The sequence below is a fragment of the Piliocolobus tephrosceles genome, chromosome 5 (genome assembly GCF_002776525.5).
Source record: "Piliocolobus tephrosceles isolate RC106 chromosome 5, ASM277652v3, whole genome shotgun sequence".
Classification (NCBI taxonomy): Eukaryota; Metazoa; Chordata; class Mammalia; order Primates; family Cercopithecidae; genus Piliocolobus; species Piliocolobus tephrosceles.
The window spans coordinates 6,191,016-6,209,430 of NC_045438.1; the positions used below are offsets into that span (position 1 = coordinate 6,191,016).

Genomic DNA, 18,415 nt, shown 5'->3' on the forward strand with positions numbered 1-18,415 from the left:
AGCTTCTGAGAAATTCGTTCTTACCCCTTTTATCTGAAGTTGGGAGGTCAAAGTATGATAAAGTCTATTTAGCAAGCTGTCTAAAAATCACAGGTTGACGTCACCTACTCAAAAAGTACATAGCCACCATTGTTCTGCAGCCTAGATAACTTTTTATTTGCTTGATTCCCTTTTAACCACATACTGGACTTAAATCTCAGGTTATCTATAGTCCTTTATCATATCCCCAGGGACTCTCCCTGCCTTAAACTGCCCACCACACCCAGCACACAAAGCATGAAAGTCTTTTTTTCATCAGTATTAATTGTAACCATCATCATCAACAAGTCAGGCTATGGGACATATGGCTGGTCACTGTGCACATGCTAACTGCGATAGGAAAATGAGGAGGACATCCTTTTACTTCTGTGGTGTTCTCCAGAAGTAAGTAAGGGAAGATTTCTGCCTGGCACAGTGCTCTGTACAAACATTAGACTGCATACCAAATTGAAATAGTTACCAAAGACAAAACGAGTGTTTGCTGCTCTCAAATACCATCACATAAATGTTAAAAGAAGTTCAGAAAGTATCAAAAATTTGGTTTCATTAGTTTACAATTTTGAGCTAAATTACCGTGAAAAATAAAATGGTAAGTAAAAACTAAAAAAAAAAAAAAAAAAAAAAAAAAAGAATTGGTAAGTATCTGGAGATGAACAATAAATTCAAAAAATGAAACAAACTATTTTTTACTTTATAGGACGGAAGATACAAATTTGATTTTCAGATCACTGGGGATACTTTAAAGAAAACTCTAAAATGTTAAGAGGAGATTATGTAACTTTGGTAAAGAAACAAATATTAGGTAAGAGATGAAAAGAAAACAATCTCAAGAATAATCAATAAGATGACAATAGCAGGACAGGACTTCTAATGAAATAATACAGGACCCATTTTAAACTCTTAAATAAGTATCAAACTTGTAGATGTACCCCGAAGTAAGGATGTGGCCAATCTTCTTATTAAGAGATAATAAAGAACAGAAAAATTTTGCATTTTGAAAATCAGCATTTCTTCTTACCATCAATTTAATGTTGATTTTTTTCAGCATTTCATAGTGTAGAGTTACTGAACTCAGATCTTATGATCTGACAAAATTTATGATAAGGGAAACACTTTGTTGCCCATTCTTTTTATCATATCTCACCTTTCTAAACAAATCCTTTTGGGGACATTTAACAGTAAGCAGTTATCAATTGTCCTCTGTTGAGGACAACTGTCCAACTTCTCACTGCAGAGTGAGAAGGAGAGTTTAAAGAAGCTTTCAATCTATTATAATGCTTCAACACTGAAACCAGAAGTTCTTATGTCCTGTAACTTTGCTCATATGTTATATTTAAGAGGCATTCCATTTCTCATGCATCAATCTGACGTACGAATCAAATCTATAACTGGCACATAATACATTCTCTAATTGAGCCCTTTTCCCTCAGATCACTTCTTCACTGCTGGTAACTGGCACATTTTAGAACAAATCTAGTAACTTGCAATGGCATCAACCTAAGATCCCTTGTTTGAAAATGTCTGTTTTTGAACTATGTGCCAAACAGAACTCTCATTCTCCTATCATGCATATTTGTGGCTGGGACGTGGTGAACGAACTCAAAGTTGTCAGGGACAAATACCATTGGCTCACCACTCCTGGTTTACTTCCTGCTATCACACCCAGTCCCCTTAGGGAGTATGTTACTGGTGTGAAGTATAACAAACAGTTGTCCCAAAGTCTGGTGTGGATTACAAACAAACTCTAAGAGTCCATTTACTAACTCATTAAAACTCAAGGTTAATTTAAATACACCTAAATATTTGAATTCTAAACTTAGAGTCATATATTTAAAGTAATATAGAAAACCAGGAGAAACAAATTTAATAGAGTTAGCAACTCAGTATATGTGAATGAAAGTTGGTGTTCTCCTTTTACACTTTTTTTTTTCTTTTTTTGAGACAGAGTCTCGCTCTGCTGTCAGGCTGGAGTGCAGTGGCACAATCTCAGCTCACTGCAACCTCTGCCTCTTGGGTTCAAGACATTCCCCTGCTTCAGTCTCCCAGGTAGCTGGGAATACAGGCATGCACCACCACGCCCAGCTAATTTTTTTGTATTTTAGTAGAGACGAGGTTTCACCATGTTGGCCAGGATGGTCTTGATCTCCTGACGTCGTGATCTGCCCGCCTTGGCCTTCCAAAGTGCTGGGATATGGGTGGGAGCCATCGCGCCTGGCCTCCTTTCGCACTTTAACGTTGTAAGAAGAATATGTGTGTTTTCATACTATCTGTTATAAAAAGGATTCCAATTATATAAATTCCCAGGATATCCAAATATCTGACTGCAGAATACCCGACACCACCAATACACGAACTCTGAATATCCTCATTACAAAAACACAAATGATTGTATTTATTTGGCAATGAGCGTGAAAAATGATAAAGCTCCTAATCTTTGTAAGTTTTTTCTCAAGTCATAAAAAGGTTTAAGGCATTCTACTCACATCTGTTCTTTATTATAAAGCATTACAAATATTTTGCTAATCGATATAGATTAAAATCTAACGGAGAAAACACAACACAACCAAACACTACTACAAATTTGACAATGTTGCAATAAATGACGGTCCTAATTTGTCTTGATTTGATTATAATAAGATGAATTACTATAGCTAATTTTGTTGACTGAATAACTTACTTCCTAGGCTTCTCTATAAAACAATCACTTATCTTTGAAATTATACATCAAACACCCAAAATGCAAAAAAAAAAAAAAAAAAAAAAAGTAGTGCAATAAAATATTAAATTAATAGCAATAAAAAATGGCACACTCTCATTTCTTAACTATAGCTAACAAGGACAGTGTGACTTGGAAGTTTTCATAGGATTAAAAAAAAATTTAAGTAATAGAACTAATTCAACCTGAACAAAAACAATTAAAGAGGTGGGAAAGGCTGGGCCCGGTGGCTCAAACCTGTAATCCCAGCACTTTGGGAGGCCCAGGTGGGCGGATCACAAGGTCAAGAAATCAAGACCATCCTGGCCAACATGGTGAAACCCTGCCTCTACTAAAAATACAAAAAAAAATCAGCTGGGTGTGGTGGCACGTGCCTATAATCCCAGCTACTTGAGAGGTTGAGGCAGAATCACTTGAACTTGGGAGTCGGAAGTTGCAGTGAGCTGAAATCGCACCACTGCACTCCAGTCTCGCGACAGAACAAGACTCTATCTCAAAAACAAAAACAAAAGAGGTGGGAAAGTGTAGTACTATCTCTTTTAATATGATCTATGTTTCTTAAAATTCCTTTATTTTAATATTATTTCTAAATATTATTCAGAATAACAAAATCCTATCTCCAGGAATTTCCTAGTAACAGCAAAAGGACAGAACCATAGTCTTCTTCCAAATAAGATACAAACCATAATGTCTATAATTTTATCCATCAAATTTTCCCACCATGAAACACAGAGAATAGCTAATCCAGATCTTTGGATTTTGTTTTGGAATTTGCTTGATTTCCATGTATTCAGACAGGCATATATGTGAAGAAACCGGGACAGATGTAAAGAAGGCATTAGAACATGAAAATAACTTTTAGAACTGATAAATACAGAACCTTACATCTTCAGTCTGAACCAGACAGTTCATAAGAAACAAAAAGAAACAAGAAAAGCAGTGCCAAATTCTACTTTTCAAGGTTGGAAGAACACTATTAATGTATTTCACTGCTTCCTGTTTATCTCAGCCACTGCCATAGACCCCTTTAAGCTATCATTCTATCAAGATGCCCAGCTCGCTGAAGACATTCCTGACTCTAAGGAAAAAACACAGTTTTTACCACATACTATAAATCAAGTATCTTATTTTCCTGTATATGTTTATTTTCAGATGCTAACACATTTCAACCAAATAATCAGAAGTAAATTATAAACTCATTTAACATGTTTTAGGGGTGAAACATGAATTTAAGAGCAGAGGTAGCATTGATGATATATAAAACAATTAAATGTAAAATATGAAACCTGAAAGAGGTGCTTTCAAGTTTGAGTATATGTGGTTTTTGTTATGTTATTAATTTTTTTTTCCAACTTGAAATCTCTACTACCTTTTCCTAAGTATATGCCAAGTAACAACTTTTTTAAGTTGAAAAAAAAAAGCAAAAAGTAGAATTTAATGAAATAGTTTATGGTGTTTTGTCTTTTACAATTACATTACTAAATCTGGTCCCACAAATTCTCAAAAATAAAATGGAACAACTGTGAACTATACTAAATTAGTTTCACATTTTAGAAAGAGTATCCATTTAGTTCCTACAAAAAAGTGGTTTTGTAAATATCAAAGGAGTAAGACCCTAATAACAATTACATTTGTTATCACACACAAATCAGCTATTAAATGAACTGAGAAGTAACGAATCTGTTTTTGAGTTTTCATCTAAGTAACTTCATCAAAATTTTCCTGAAATAGGAATTCCTACATATTTTCTAGACTAGAAACATCTCACATCTACAGTGTGTGTGTGTGTGTGAGTGTGTGTGTGTGTTTGGCAGAAAATCATTTACTGAAATAAGACTCTATGTAAGGATTTTCAGTAATTAAATGATTATCATAATCCTCAACTGGAAACATTCTCCTGTTGGAAAAAAAAAAAGAAAGAAAATGTGGTACTAGTTTTTATCACATAAGAAACAAAGTAACCTTTTCTTGAATTCAAATGTTGAATATAAACTTCTGTTAATGATTTGCACAGAACCTTTGCAAGTAAACCTAGAATTAGAAATTCTATAAAAAGAATGGTCACCTTTCAGTGTTATCAACACTGAAAGTTAAAAAAGAAGTATACAAATAGGTGGATTTCAAATACAATTATTCTTAATACTGCTTTGGAGTCAGCTTTAGACTGTATTATTCAAAATATAATAATTGTATTATCCAAATTCTACACAAGAGAAAGGAAGGTCATCAAAAGAAATTAATGAAACATTCTCTACCGTCATTCACAAGGGTGCCAAGTTTTTCTCGAATATACAACGACTTGGAGTCCCACTGGAAAGTTGGGAAAAGAACAATGTAAGAAATTTACTGAATCTCAATGAGTTATTTTAAACAATGGAGTCTTTCTTAGATAGATGATAGCTGCAGATAACACATAAAAAGCCCTAGAGAGAGTGAACATGTCACAAACTGAAAGAAAATATCTGCAACACATATAACTAATGAAAATCAATATCCAAAATATGTAAGAATACTAAAAAAAACACCACCACCAAACAAACAAACAAAAAAAACAATCTGGTCAAAAGTGGGCAAAGGTACAAACAGGTATTTGAGAGAGAAGTAAACACAAAAAAACACAATCAACATATAAAAATATGCTCACCATCATTAGAATCAGTATCATACAAATACAATAAAATGAGACAGCATTTTACAACTACTGGTTGGCAAACCTTGAAGTTTAGATGATACCAAGTGGGTGTACCCTTATGCCCTGCTGGTAAAAACATGAAACAATTTAGAAAATAATTTGGAATTAGCAGCAAAGCAGAAAAATATATATACTTAATATTCCACTCCTAGGTATACTTCCTAGAAAGATTATTTTGCATGTAGCCAGGAAACATGTATAAGAATGTTCAGAGCAGTATTATTTTGGATAGCTAAATATCCACTACAGATAAAAAAAAATTCTGATAAATTTATACCATTGTAAACTACAGGGCAGTGAGAAATGAATAAACAGCCCCACGGTACGGACAAATCTCAAAAACACAATGTTACATCAAAAAAGTATGTTGCACAAGCAGATACACACAGTATAATTCCTTTTAAATACAGAATTTAAAAACATGCAAGAAAAACATTATTGTGGGAGGGATGTAGAGTGGTATACTTTCTAGAAGGACAGAGGGAATAAGAGACTCAGTATAATTAACTACATGAGGAAACACAGGGAATGCCGTCAGGGAGATGGCATAGGGGTTTCAAAAAGAATGGTAATGTTAAGTTTCTTTTGCTGGGTAGCAGATACACATACATGTGTTCCTTAAATTAATATTCCTCACCTTTAGCATAGAAGAATGCTATATACTATACACATATCAAAGTTTTCCCATTTTAAATATTGAAAAAAATGGGTACTTGTTCTTGAAAATTGTGGAAACCAGCAATGTAAGGCAGAAAGGAGAGGTGTGATGTGCCCAGAAGAGCAAAGGAGGTGCTCCCACTCTGAGAAAGTATATTAACTAAGTGATGTGTAACTGCTGCCACAGCATTTCAGCTAGTTTATAAGGGATGGAACATAAGCATAAGTGGATGGCTTTAGGTAACAATGAAAGGAAATTAAACAAAAGAGGAATACTTTCAAATACCTGAGAGCATGCATTGGTGGAAAAATGCCAAAGTAGCCTTTGAAACTAGTGTCCATAGGAGGGCAGCATTCAACTCTCCGCTCTGCCACCTACTGGCTTTATGAACCTGTGGAATTCCTTAACCTCTTGGGCTTCAGTTTCCTTACAAAATACAGTGGTAATATCTATCACATAAGTCTCTTCTGGATCAAATAAGAAAAGCAAAACACCTGACACAGGGAAGACTCTCAATAAACACAAGTCCAATCTGAAGACAAAGTTGAATCAGACCTAACTATCATGATAACCATGGAATGTTATTTTTAAAATGAGGGGCAGAAGACTCAAGTGCTGTACTAGGTCTCAAAGACACAACTTTTATACAAATGGCCCCCTTGGCCAGGCGCGGTGGCTCAAGCCTGTAATCCCAGCACTTTGGGAGGCTCAGACGGGCGGATCACGAGGTCAGGAGATCGAGACCATCCTGGCTAACACGGTGAAACCCCGTCTCTACTAAAAAATACAAAACACTAGCCGGGCGAGGTGGCGGGCGCCTGTAGTCCCAGTTACTCTGGAAGCTGAGGCAGGAGAATGACGTAAACCCGAGAGGAGGAGCTTGCAGTGAGCTGAAATCCGGCCACTGCACTCCAGCCTGGGTGACAGAGCCAGACTCCGTCTCAAAAAATAAATAAATAAAATAAAATAAAATAAAAAACAAATGGCTCTCACCTTGAAGAAGATGTCTTAATATTAATATTTATAATGCCTTTTAAGCAAAAAAAAAAACTGTCTAATTCCTATTTCTCTCTTTCCTCCCATGACAAGAAAGATCTAAAGAACCATAGCTCATAATATGACCCACATGTGTAATTTGCAAATCAAAAAACTAGATCGTAAAGTGCCATAAAGTAAAACAAACAAATTTTAAAAACTGGAAGTGCTCTTTACTGTCTTATAAAATGTTTTTTAAAATTCTGATAAACTTATTAACACCACAAGTAAAATGCATTTTGAAAGCACTTCAATATCATTACACTGCAGTATACAATGTATATTAAAATGCACAAGAATTTTGTGTTATCAACACTGAAAGTTAAAAAAAGTATACAAATAGGTGGATTTCAAATACAATTATTCTTAATACTGCTTTGGAGTCAGCTTTAGACTGTATTATTCAAAATATAATAATTGTATTATCCAAATTCTACACAAGAGTTTAATTATCATTTGTACCAAATAACACAGAATTTATTCTTTAAGTTAATTACCCACAAATTGTTACTAGTAGACTGAGAGACTTTTTTCCCCCAAAAAACCCCACACTTTGGTAAGGTCAGTTACTTCCCACAGGCTCCAAAACTCTTAACATTTCCCCCCAATATTCTTCTATTAGAATTTTTGCCAAATAACTCTTTATCCTTTTTTCTGTATTTTTAATAGCTGTGCTATAAATCATAAGAATACATCTTTCTTTGTAGTTGCATTATTTTGTCATTTCTAAGTCATGTATGATCAAAATATCATTTACTAAATTAATCTTTAAAAGTTTTACTCTGCTGCAATTATACAAATCCTACTGGTCATAAAACTAATAATGCAATTATAAACTAACACTTACCAATGTGAGAAATCAAGATTTATGCGGAAATCAAACCAAAAGCAGGACTGAAAAAATATTCACCATCTATTCTTACTCTCTCAACATCATAGTTGTAATCAAGGGCATTCCCCTGCCATATTTAACTCATGCTAAATACACAATTCTATACAAATATAAATACTACAAAATGAAGTTCTACATGTACCCCATTAGTAAGAATTCATATATTAGTAATAATTCAAAAGTCTCCCAAAACATTGAGAAGTTTTTAGTTACCACTCTGCCTTTTAATCATTATAACAGGCCATGATGTCCTAAAAAATAAGCATGTTTGACACGTCTTCAAAATAAAAACAAATATATTGACATTCGCACTAGTTGCTTTTCAATTAGCTTCTTTTTTAATTAGCAAATTCTGAACTAGCCCATTTTATTTATTTATTTATTTTTGTTTTTGTTTTTTGAGGCGGAGTCTTGCTCTGTTGCCCGGACTGGAGCGCAGTGGCCGGATCTCAGCTCACTGCAAGCTCCGCCTCCCGGGTTCCCGCCATTCTCCTGCCTCAGCCTCCCGAGTAGCTGAGACTACAGGCGCCGGCCACCTCGCCCGGCTAGTTTTTTGTATTTTTTTTCAGTAGAGACGGGGTTTCACCGTGTTAGCCAGGATGGTCTCGATCTCCTGACCTTGTAATCCACCCGCATCGGCCTCCCAAAGTGCTGGGATTACAGGCTTGAGCCACCGCGCCCGGCCCGAACTAGCCCATTTTAGAACTGAAACAACACAGCTCTTTCAATTGTAAAGAATTAAAAACAGTGTTCACCAATTTGAGATGGTTTGGAAAGCAGACGTAGTGAGATGACGCTTTCACACAAATCTTAACAAGGAATAGCCAACACAGTAGTTCCTAGTTAAGTAGTGCTGTTCTCGGAATTACACTGTTTCTCATAAATCCTAAAGAAATACATCCATAGAAAACAGTCACTTTACCATGGTGATCTTGGCTAAGATGCTTAACCTCTAGGCCTCAAATTCTTTATCTCTAAAGATGAGAATAATAATAGTACCTACTTCATGGGGCTGCTATGAGAAGTAAATGAAATAATATATGCAAAGTTGTTAGAATTAGATCTAGCACATAAGACCTTAAAATGTCAGCTATTGAGCTGGACATTTTATCTATTTACTTATTTTTATTTTTTTATTTTTTATTTTTGAGCAGAGTCTTACTCTGTCACCCAGGCTGGAGTGCAGTGGTGTCATCTCGGCTCAAGGCAACCTCTGCCTCCCAGGTTCAAGCGATTCTCCTGCCTCAGCCTCCTGAGTAGCTTGGATTACAAGTGCATGCCACCACACCTGGGTAATTTTGTAATTTTAGCAGAGATGGGGTTTTTTCACCATGTTGGTCAGGCTGGTCTCGAACTCCTGACCTTGTGATTCACCTGCCTCGGCCTCCCAAAATGCTAGGATTACAGGCATGAGCCACTGTGTCCGGCTGAGCTGGACATTTTCTAATAGATTCTCACAACTCTAAAAGATATCCGGTTTTCCATATAAACATCTAAGTATTGCACACATTCATTTTATAAAAGATGTCTTGGTTCAGTAAATAATTGCATTTGTCTAAGTGTCTGTTGATGGCTGAAGGGATAAAGAAAATGTGGGACTTCTGTTTCCCACTGCTGAGGCACGAGGATCCAGTGTTCCAACCCAGTGAGAAAACGCAGCCTTTGACTGAAGAGGAGACCCATGTAATATTTGAGAAGACTGTGAAATGCATTAGGGAGAATTTCTAGCTGCTGGCTGACAGGCTCAATGGCACCTACTGTTCTCGGCTGCACAAAGACCAGGTGTACTATGTGAGTGAGAAGATTCTGAAGCTGGCGCCGATATCTGATTTCCCTGGGACCTGCTTCAGAAAATTCACCAAGACCCACAAGTTTCAGCTGCACATCACAGCTCTGGATTACCCTGCACCCTATGCCAAGTCTAAAGTGTGGATAAAACCTGGAGCAGAGCAGTCCTTCCCATATGGGAACGACATGTTGACATCTGGTCTGCGTCAAATCACGAAAAATACTTCTGGCCAGGAAGTGGTGGTGGCAGACATCCCTTTGGGTTTTGGGGTGGCAGCAACATCTGTGCAAGACTGCACAAAAGGAGACCCCACCAATTTGTGGTATTTCTTCAAGCAAACATTGGTGAATATGTGCGGCACAAAAAGACGTTGACTTAAAATGAAGTCACTGCAAGGACTCACAGTGGTGTGATAAGGCCCAGCTTTGTTTCCTGTGTTTGCGTGGATTCCACCAACGGGTTGAATTTTGTCAACACTACGACCTCTTTAGGTCTTCTTAGTTTATATGCTATCCATCACCGACAGACACAGGCTGGATTCTTCTTGTACAGAAATGGCTCAGAATTGGGGTTTCAGATCTTTGTGTTTGTGACTAAATATTCTGTTTCATATCTGAATCTGAGGGCTTCTTGTTCTGAGTAACGGATTCCGAACTGTTGGAACTAAGGACAAGAATGCTTATTGATATCTGATAATACTTTGTTTTCCAAACTCATGATAACAGCACATGGGTTTTCTCTGTTGTTTATTAATACGAAAGATAGATACTGCCATATCAGAACAGTAGGTCACATCTGAGATTTCACAAATGAAATTTGACTGAAATAATAAAAGCAATTTATAGTAAGTGTTATGTGGTGTAGAAGAAAAACTTGGTTTCAAACCCCAGTTCTGCCACCTACCAGCTAAATGACCTTGGATGAGTCATTCAACTTTAATAAGCTTCATTTTCTTCTTTAAAAAAAAAAAAAAAACCCACAAAACTTAAGAAATAGCTACAACCATCTACCTAAGAATGGTTTTCAGAATTAGAAGAATCATGATTATAAAGCATGTAACACAGTGTCTGGAAGATGACAGGTGTCAGCCCCCTTGTTCTTTAAAAAAAAAATGTGCATATTACATACATACACACAAACACATAATATTATTCAGCCTTAAAAGAAGAAGAAAATTCTGCTATTTTTGACAACAGGATGAACCTAGAAGATAATATGCTAAGTGAAATAAATCAGACACAGAAGAACAAACACTGCATGATCTCACTCATACGTGTCATCTAAAAAAGTCAAAATTCACAGAAGCAGGGAGTAGAATGGTGGATGCCAAGGGCTGCAGAGTGGAGGCTCACAGGGAGATGGTGGTCAAGGGGCACAAGGTTTCAGTTACGTAGGATGAATAAGTTCATGAAATCTAATGTACAGCATGGTGACTATAGTTAGAGATACTGTATCGTATACTTAAAATTTGCTAAAAGAGTAGGTCTTAAGTATTCTCATCAATGTGATGGATATGTTAATTAGGTTGATTATGGTAACCACTTAGCAATGTGTGTGTGTGTGTATATATATGTACACACTTACATATATATATCTGAAAATATATTGTATACTATAAATATATATGCTTTTATCATTTATAACTCAATAAAGCTGGAAAAATTTTTTTAAACCTGAATATTTGTGAAACTATGGCCAGGGATGGGTATGTTGATCCACAGTTTACAGTACTGCCAGCAGCATATATATCAGGGGAAAAAAAAGTTTTTTAATTGAATTAAAGTCCAAAGAGTCTAGAGTAAATATTAAATATAGCTTGTGCAAAATGCTTTTGGTAATAGAAGTTATATTGTTCATCAAGTAATGAAATGGAATACTACCTAAGATTTTAATGAGAAAAAAAGTTCATTCTGTCCAAGCATAACTTTGCTGAATAATAAGCAAAACTGAGGGCTCTACCAATATTATCTAGAGAACTCACATGGAGTTGTTAAATAAAAAGTGGGGGTTTATGGATGCTACAGAAAAAAATTGAACTATCATTTTCTAGTACTTACTCGGATTAGTATCTCTTTCAGCTCTAATATTTGTATTTTAATGATACTGATGCAATTCTCAAATTTTCATTTTATAAACTTGAGTATTCTAAAATATCTATCTAATACTCACAACCCGAATAATAACATCTTCCCGCTTTCAGGGTCATATATGTATTTCCATTCAAGAGAGAAGATGCTAACAGGTAGGTTGAGCAGGGAAAGAATTAATAAATAGTATCAGTAGTCTGTGAGCCCATTTATTTCCTGGAATATAATATATTTTTAATACATTGAAGAGTTGAATACATCAATGTATCAATAAGTAAATGGGATACAGATGAGTAAAAGACAATGGGAAAGTGAAGCATAGCTATGTCTAAAAAGTTATTTGTTGCTCTGAAACTGCATAGTTCAGGTTTCTGAGATATTTAAAGAAATTTCTCTAAATTTCCAAGATTCTGGGCTCTTCTCCTTTTCCTTTCCATCTCAGGCCCAACCTGAACCTACCCTCTTACATCTATATCTTCCTACCATGCCTATTTTCAGAAAAAACTGTCTTTGAAAAATCTCTGAAATTCTAACTTAGTAGCCAGTAGAACAATGTAAGGTACACACTGACTAGAACAACAATCACAGTTATTTTCTTTTGTGAAAACTACTTTGGGAAGCAGTTGTTGATACTAGGACCTCTACAAGAATTCCGAGTTATTATTTTAAGGTAAGGAAAGGTTTGGAAAGACTCAGGTCCAAACCAGCACCATGCAAATGGCCCTATCGTTGGGCATTCACAAGCACGAGGCAAACCATCCACCTCAACAAATAGGGAAATCTGGTGTCCTGACACTCTTAACTCCTTCATTCAGCAACATTTATAAGGTCTAGGCCTTACAACAGGCACTACTTGTATAGAGGGGAATTTCAATAATAAATAACCCATAGTCCTTGAGTTACATTCAGGAAAGAGTATAAAGTATGAGAAAACACCATTCCATGATTTGGAAGATAGATCTACACAGACACTAAAGAAGCCAGAAGCCGTAAGAGGCTTTGGTGTCTGGCGTTTATCTCCGTGAATCTACAGCAGGAAGTAGCTCCTGCTCCAGATTCCTAGAATTCAGCCTGGCAACTGGTAAACAGAGGGCCAGAAAATGTCTGACAGTCATTTGAGAAGGCTGTCTAATATCAGAGATACTTACTTCTTGGACACCAGTGTGGTCATCATCACCAATCACAATTGTGGAGCATTCCCAGGCACTGTTCTGCCACTTGACGTATGTGTCATTTAACTTTCCAAAGTTCCTAACATAAAACTAAGAGAAAGCAGGGGAAGATGACAGCATGTCTAAACTTCCGCCTGACTGGCATCATAAGTGGCAAGACTTATTTTTGACTCAAAATTTATTAAAGATAGTTAAGAATTTCAGTAAGATCACTGGGGGAAAAAAACTACTATTAATGGTTATTATATCTCTATAGTATATACATTTTATTTTCTATTTGTTACATTTTTCCTAAATAGCAATTACCTCTAAAATACGAAAGAAAGTAGGCAAAGAGGAAACCAGGGTGCAGAAAGGCCAGGCGATCTGGTCAGCATTACTGGTGGGCAAGAGGCAGGAACCAGGGACAGCAGGAAGACTCACTTAGCATCTTCGCACTGTTAGGGGAGAGGTTTTTTGGGTGAGGTAACACAATTATTTGATCAATGGCTAAACAGACAAGGGCCCAGCATTACTGGGATGTATTTTCATTGTTAATATGATTAAGTTAAATAGCTGCATAAGTATCCATTTTGGCGATGGGTTTCCTGGTGACCTGTGTTGCCACACAGACCCTACAGGTACTCAGGTGCCCTACGGGTACTTAATATTCTACAGGTACTCATGTACCCTACAAGTACTTTACTTTCTACACTATAAATGGTGACTGTGGAGTTGTTCTCAGGTATGATAGTAAACAGAGGAACAAAGAGATCTAAATAAAAATTGTTACCCTGTGACTTCTCTAATGAACACTCTAATTATCTATTTTATTTCTCCTTCCAACTTAGCAGAAACTGCATGTGAAAGCCGAAGTTGTAAATAGAGTAGGAACATGTGTGAATGGTTGAGAACCCATTGGTGGCCAAGATCCCTGAAGATCTTAGGTCAAGGGGCCAAGACATTCTATATTTTTAACTCAGCTGGGTTACTATGGAAAGCAGGTGATGTCATTAAGCACTTGGCACAGAAAACTATGAGCTCTTCAAGTAATTTAGCAATTTGTGTAAAACGGAAAATAGAATATAAAGCCCTTGTTAAAACTTTGTAAATGACTCTCAGTTTTTCTTGACCTGACCTGACGTTTCAGGGGTTTTTCATAAACACCTGTTTTTATGCATGAATTTCTCTTTTCAAACCCTCAGCAGGTATCAAACCACTAAACCACATTAGACTATTTACATAAATAGATCATTTTTAGCTTCTGGGCTCTATAATAGCACCTAAGAATATTCTTTTAAAATTTTTTCAAGAGGAATGAACAGCAAGGTGGTGGTGGAAGGTGCCCTGACTAAACTTCTTGGCACTTTTCCCATTTCTACTCTAAAAGGATGAAGGGTTAGAAGAACAGAAACGTCAGTATCCTGCCAGACCAGGGGGTGAACACATTAGCTCAGTTGCTGGTGTTTTCCCTCAGTGGGCTCTCTCGCCAACAGCTTGTCACATCAGAAATGTAACTCAGTTCAACATTAGGCCAGGGGATGTGCATAATAAACTAGTTTCCTTGCCTGAAGAATAAAACGATTGATGTGGATGACCTTTCCTGCCCCTTTCCGCTGAGTCTATGAAAGAACAATAATATTCTGAATAAAGACATATGTACCTTAAAAGAGAGTTTCGCATGAAAAAAAAAAAACTCATAAGCAAATTAAAAACACAAATAAACTGGGAAAAATACGTGAAAACTGTATCACAGAACAGAGGTTTAAGTTACAGAACATGTACAGGAAAAGTAGGCTAGAGAAATGGTCTAAGCTATATGAAAAGTTACTCAACCATGCTTTTAGTAAGAAGAATGAAAATTACAACTAGACTGAGATTTCAATTTTCACCTCTAAGGTGGACAAAAATTAAAAAGCTCAACAAAATCTAAACAACATATCCTGTTGGTGATGCTGAGGGGAAACAGGGCCATGAATCCCCATTCTATGACTCTCTCCGAAAGATATTCAGGCTATATATACAACCACACACCCACACACAAAGTTATTCACTATAAAGTATTTGTGTTAAAGGCATGGAATCAACCTAAATATCCATCAATGATAGACTGGATAAAGAAAATGTGGTACATATACACCATGGAATACCATGCAGCCATAAAGAAGAATAAGATAATGTCCTTTGCAGGGACATAGATGGTGCTGGAGGTCATTATCCTTAGCAAACTAACACAGGAACAGAAAACCAAATACTGCATGTTCTCACTTGTAAGTAGGAACTAAATGATAAGAAGCCATGGACACATAGAGGGGAACAACACACACTGGGGTCTTTCAGAGGGTGGAAGGCAGAAGCAGGAAGAGGATCAGGAAAAATAACTAATGGATACTATGGTTAATACCTGGGTGATGAAATAAACTGTACAATAAAGCCCCATGACACAAGTTTACCTATGTAACAAACCTGCACTTGTACCCCTGAATTTAAAAGTTAAAAAAAAGTATTTGTATTAGCAAAAGACAGGAAATAACACAGATGTCCACCTATAGGGCAACGGTTGAAAAAACTATGGTGAATCTATACAATGGAGTACTATGAAGCTGTAAAAACGAATGCAGACCATCTTTACACAACGTTATGCAATGATCTCCAATATAAACTGTTACATATAATAAAACTTCAGGTCGGGTCAAGAAAAACTGAGTCATTTACAAAATAAAGTATGTATATTGTGATGCCATTCACTTAAGAAGTTGGGAGGGATATAAATGAATGATACATTTTTTAATAAAAAGGATAAATCAAACCAATTTTTAAAAAAATAGTTACATATAGAAGGAAGGTGAAACACAGGGTGGACAGGTCAGTAACAGAGGCTACCCTTCTCTGAATATTCCTTGTTTTATAAATTTGACTTCAGAAATAAACAATGTTTGCTGGAGCTGGTTTATATTGGCTCTTGGTGAATATTCAGGTATTTTGTGATCGGGTTGTCTGGAAACGGACTACCCACGGAGATCAGCAAATACATCTCCTTCACCCTGAAGTTGGTTGTTAAACATTTATCAGAACACCACAGAAAACATATGTACTTTAGGAAAGTATGAAACAAATTAAATTTAAAAAGAGCATTCCTAAAAATCGAAAGCAAAATGAAACAAACCTAACAGTGAATTGAGTGGGTAGCATTACCACATTGAATCAACTGTGTCACGTGACTTCACAGTACAGTAACGCAGCTCTAGTGAAAATACCAAAAGTATTGCAAACGTAATCAAACAGCTTACATTTTTTTCAATATTCTGGTATGAATATTAGTATTTTTATTTTGAGAAACTGTGAGAATCAGGAATAAACAAATGAACAACTATGTTACTGGCATGAGTATGGGGTTTTTAGCATGGGACCAAGGAGCTACAGATACAAGATTGAGGTCATTAAGTAAACACCTGTGGTCCTGAATGTGCACTGGCTACATCAGTAAAAAGTTATGTCTCTTATATTTAAGGAACATCCTGTGCATACATTTCTTAGCTCTGTTCACTAGAGAGAATGACCAACCCAGAAACAATGTGCGTCCCTGGGACCCAGACATCTAGGCACTCAGACTGTGGTTTCTATTTCCTACAAAAGAAAGCAAGAGTCTGTGCAGAAATGTCTTATTGTAGATCTGGGCCAGGAAAGGTATAAAATATTAGAAGGAAAGAAGATATTAAAAAAAAAAAAAAAAAACTACTGGGACCATGGTCAAAAGAACTCACAAGCCAACTGGAAGAGGAGAGGCTCTCACTGGCCAAAAATGGGTAGAAAATTCTGAACAATAGTAAGATTAATAAGTGCCATGGACTGAAACACATATAATACATTATAAACTCAATGTTTATAATGATACTCAAATACACACACCTCCCTCACTACACCTGTAGAGGATGCTAGGAGCAGCTTATTGTTCTAAATGCTGGTAAAGGCATTTCTCCTGCTTTTTCTATACACACTGTACTTCAGGGTAACCAAATAGTTGATGAAGGAGTGTTTTTCTTTATAGAAAATATCCTAGCTAATAAATAAAATGCAAATTATAAAATCAGAATATCGCCATTTTATAACCTACAATAAAATACTGACTCTAGGCAATTACCATTGTCTGGTAACACCAAAGAGACACCAGCAATTAAGGGCCTCCTGACAGAATTATGTTATCCACGCTCTATAAAATGTTCTTGACAAAAATGTATTTGTGTGTGTTGTGTCTGTGTGTGAGTGAATGTGTGTATCTCAAACCTGAAATCAGGTGAAAACTCTAGATTTGCCTACCAATCTGCAGAGCAGCAAACTAAGTGACAACAAATTCTAGATGATAGGAAACTGCATGAGATAGATGACACGGTTTTTCAACAAATAAACTGTCAGGGAGTAAAAAGTGGCACAAGACACCTAGCGTAACAGGTACTTTAGTTCATTTTACTGTGGCATGCTATAACAGCATGCCACAGACGGGGTAATATATGATGAACAGAGCTTTATTCGGCACACAGTTCTGAAGGGGAGGAAGTCCAACAGGATGGTACCAGTATCTGGAGAGAGCCTTCGTGCTGTAGTATCACATGGCAGAAGGCAGAAGGGCAAAAGAGGGCAAAAGTGTGCAAGAGAGCAAAAGGGGGGCGAGCTTGCTTCTACATAAAGCCCACTCACAACTACTAACCCATTCCCACAATAACAACATTAATCCACTCAGGAGGGCACAGTCCTCACAACCTGATCAACTCTTAAAGATCCCACTTGCCAAAACTGTTACATTAAGGATTAAGTTTCCAAGACATGAACTTTGGGGAATATATTCAAACCATGACCACAGGGATATATGAATCAATGGCAATTCATGAACCTAATTTCAACAAACAATTTATCAATCAATAAAAAATGTATGTGGATATGTATGTGTTTCTATATATATAATATAGACATGTGTATATACATGTTTGTGTGTATACATGTCTATATATGTATGTGAACTACAGCATTTGATGATATTAGGAAATAGCTGATTTTTTAATATGATGATGACATTGTTTTAAAGGAAAAAGACTCCTTATCTTCTGGAAAAATATACTGAAATATTCACAGGTGAATTGATACAATATATGGGATTTACTTCAAAATTTGGAGGAGTGGTGAATGAAAGGAGAACTGAGCGACAGTGAGTTGAGATCAGTTTGAATGATAGGCATATAGGCATTTATTGTAACTATCCTCACTACTTCTATAGAAGACTAAAGTTTTCTGTAAAAAAGTTTAAAAAGCATATGAGCACAAGGAACAAAAAACAATGTAACTAATATTAACAAGCTGATGA

General features: G+C 36.2%; 2 protein-coding genes and 1 pseudogene across 3 annotated transcripts in view; 2 read left to right on the plus strand and 1 right to left on the minus strand.

The window, feature by feature from the left end:
• The window catches only part of NT5DC1 (5'-nucleotidase domain containing 1), a 151,949-nt gene that overhangs the window by 105,244 nt on the left and 28,290 nt on the right, over window positions 1-18,415 (minus strand). The gene's annotated exons all lie outside the window — the stretch shown is intronic.
• Window positions 1-18,415, plus strand: part of COL10A1 (collagen type X alpha 1 chain) — a 41,449-nt gene that overhangs the window by 12,682 nt on the left and 10,352 nt on the right. The gene's annotated exons all lie outside the window — the stretch shown is intronic.
• LOC111547309 lies at window positions 9,602-10,200 on the plus strand (annotated as a pseudogene).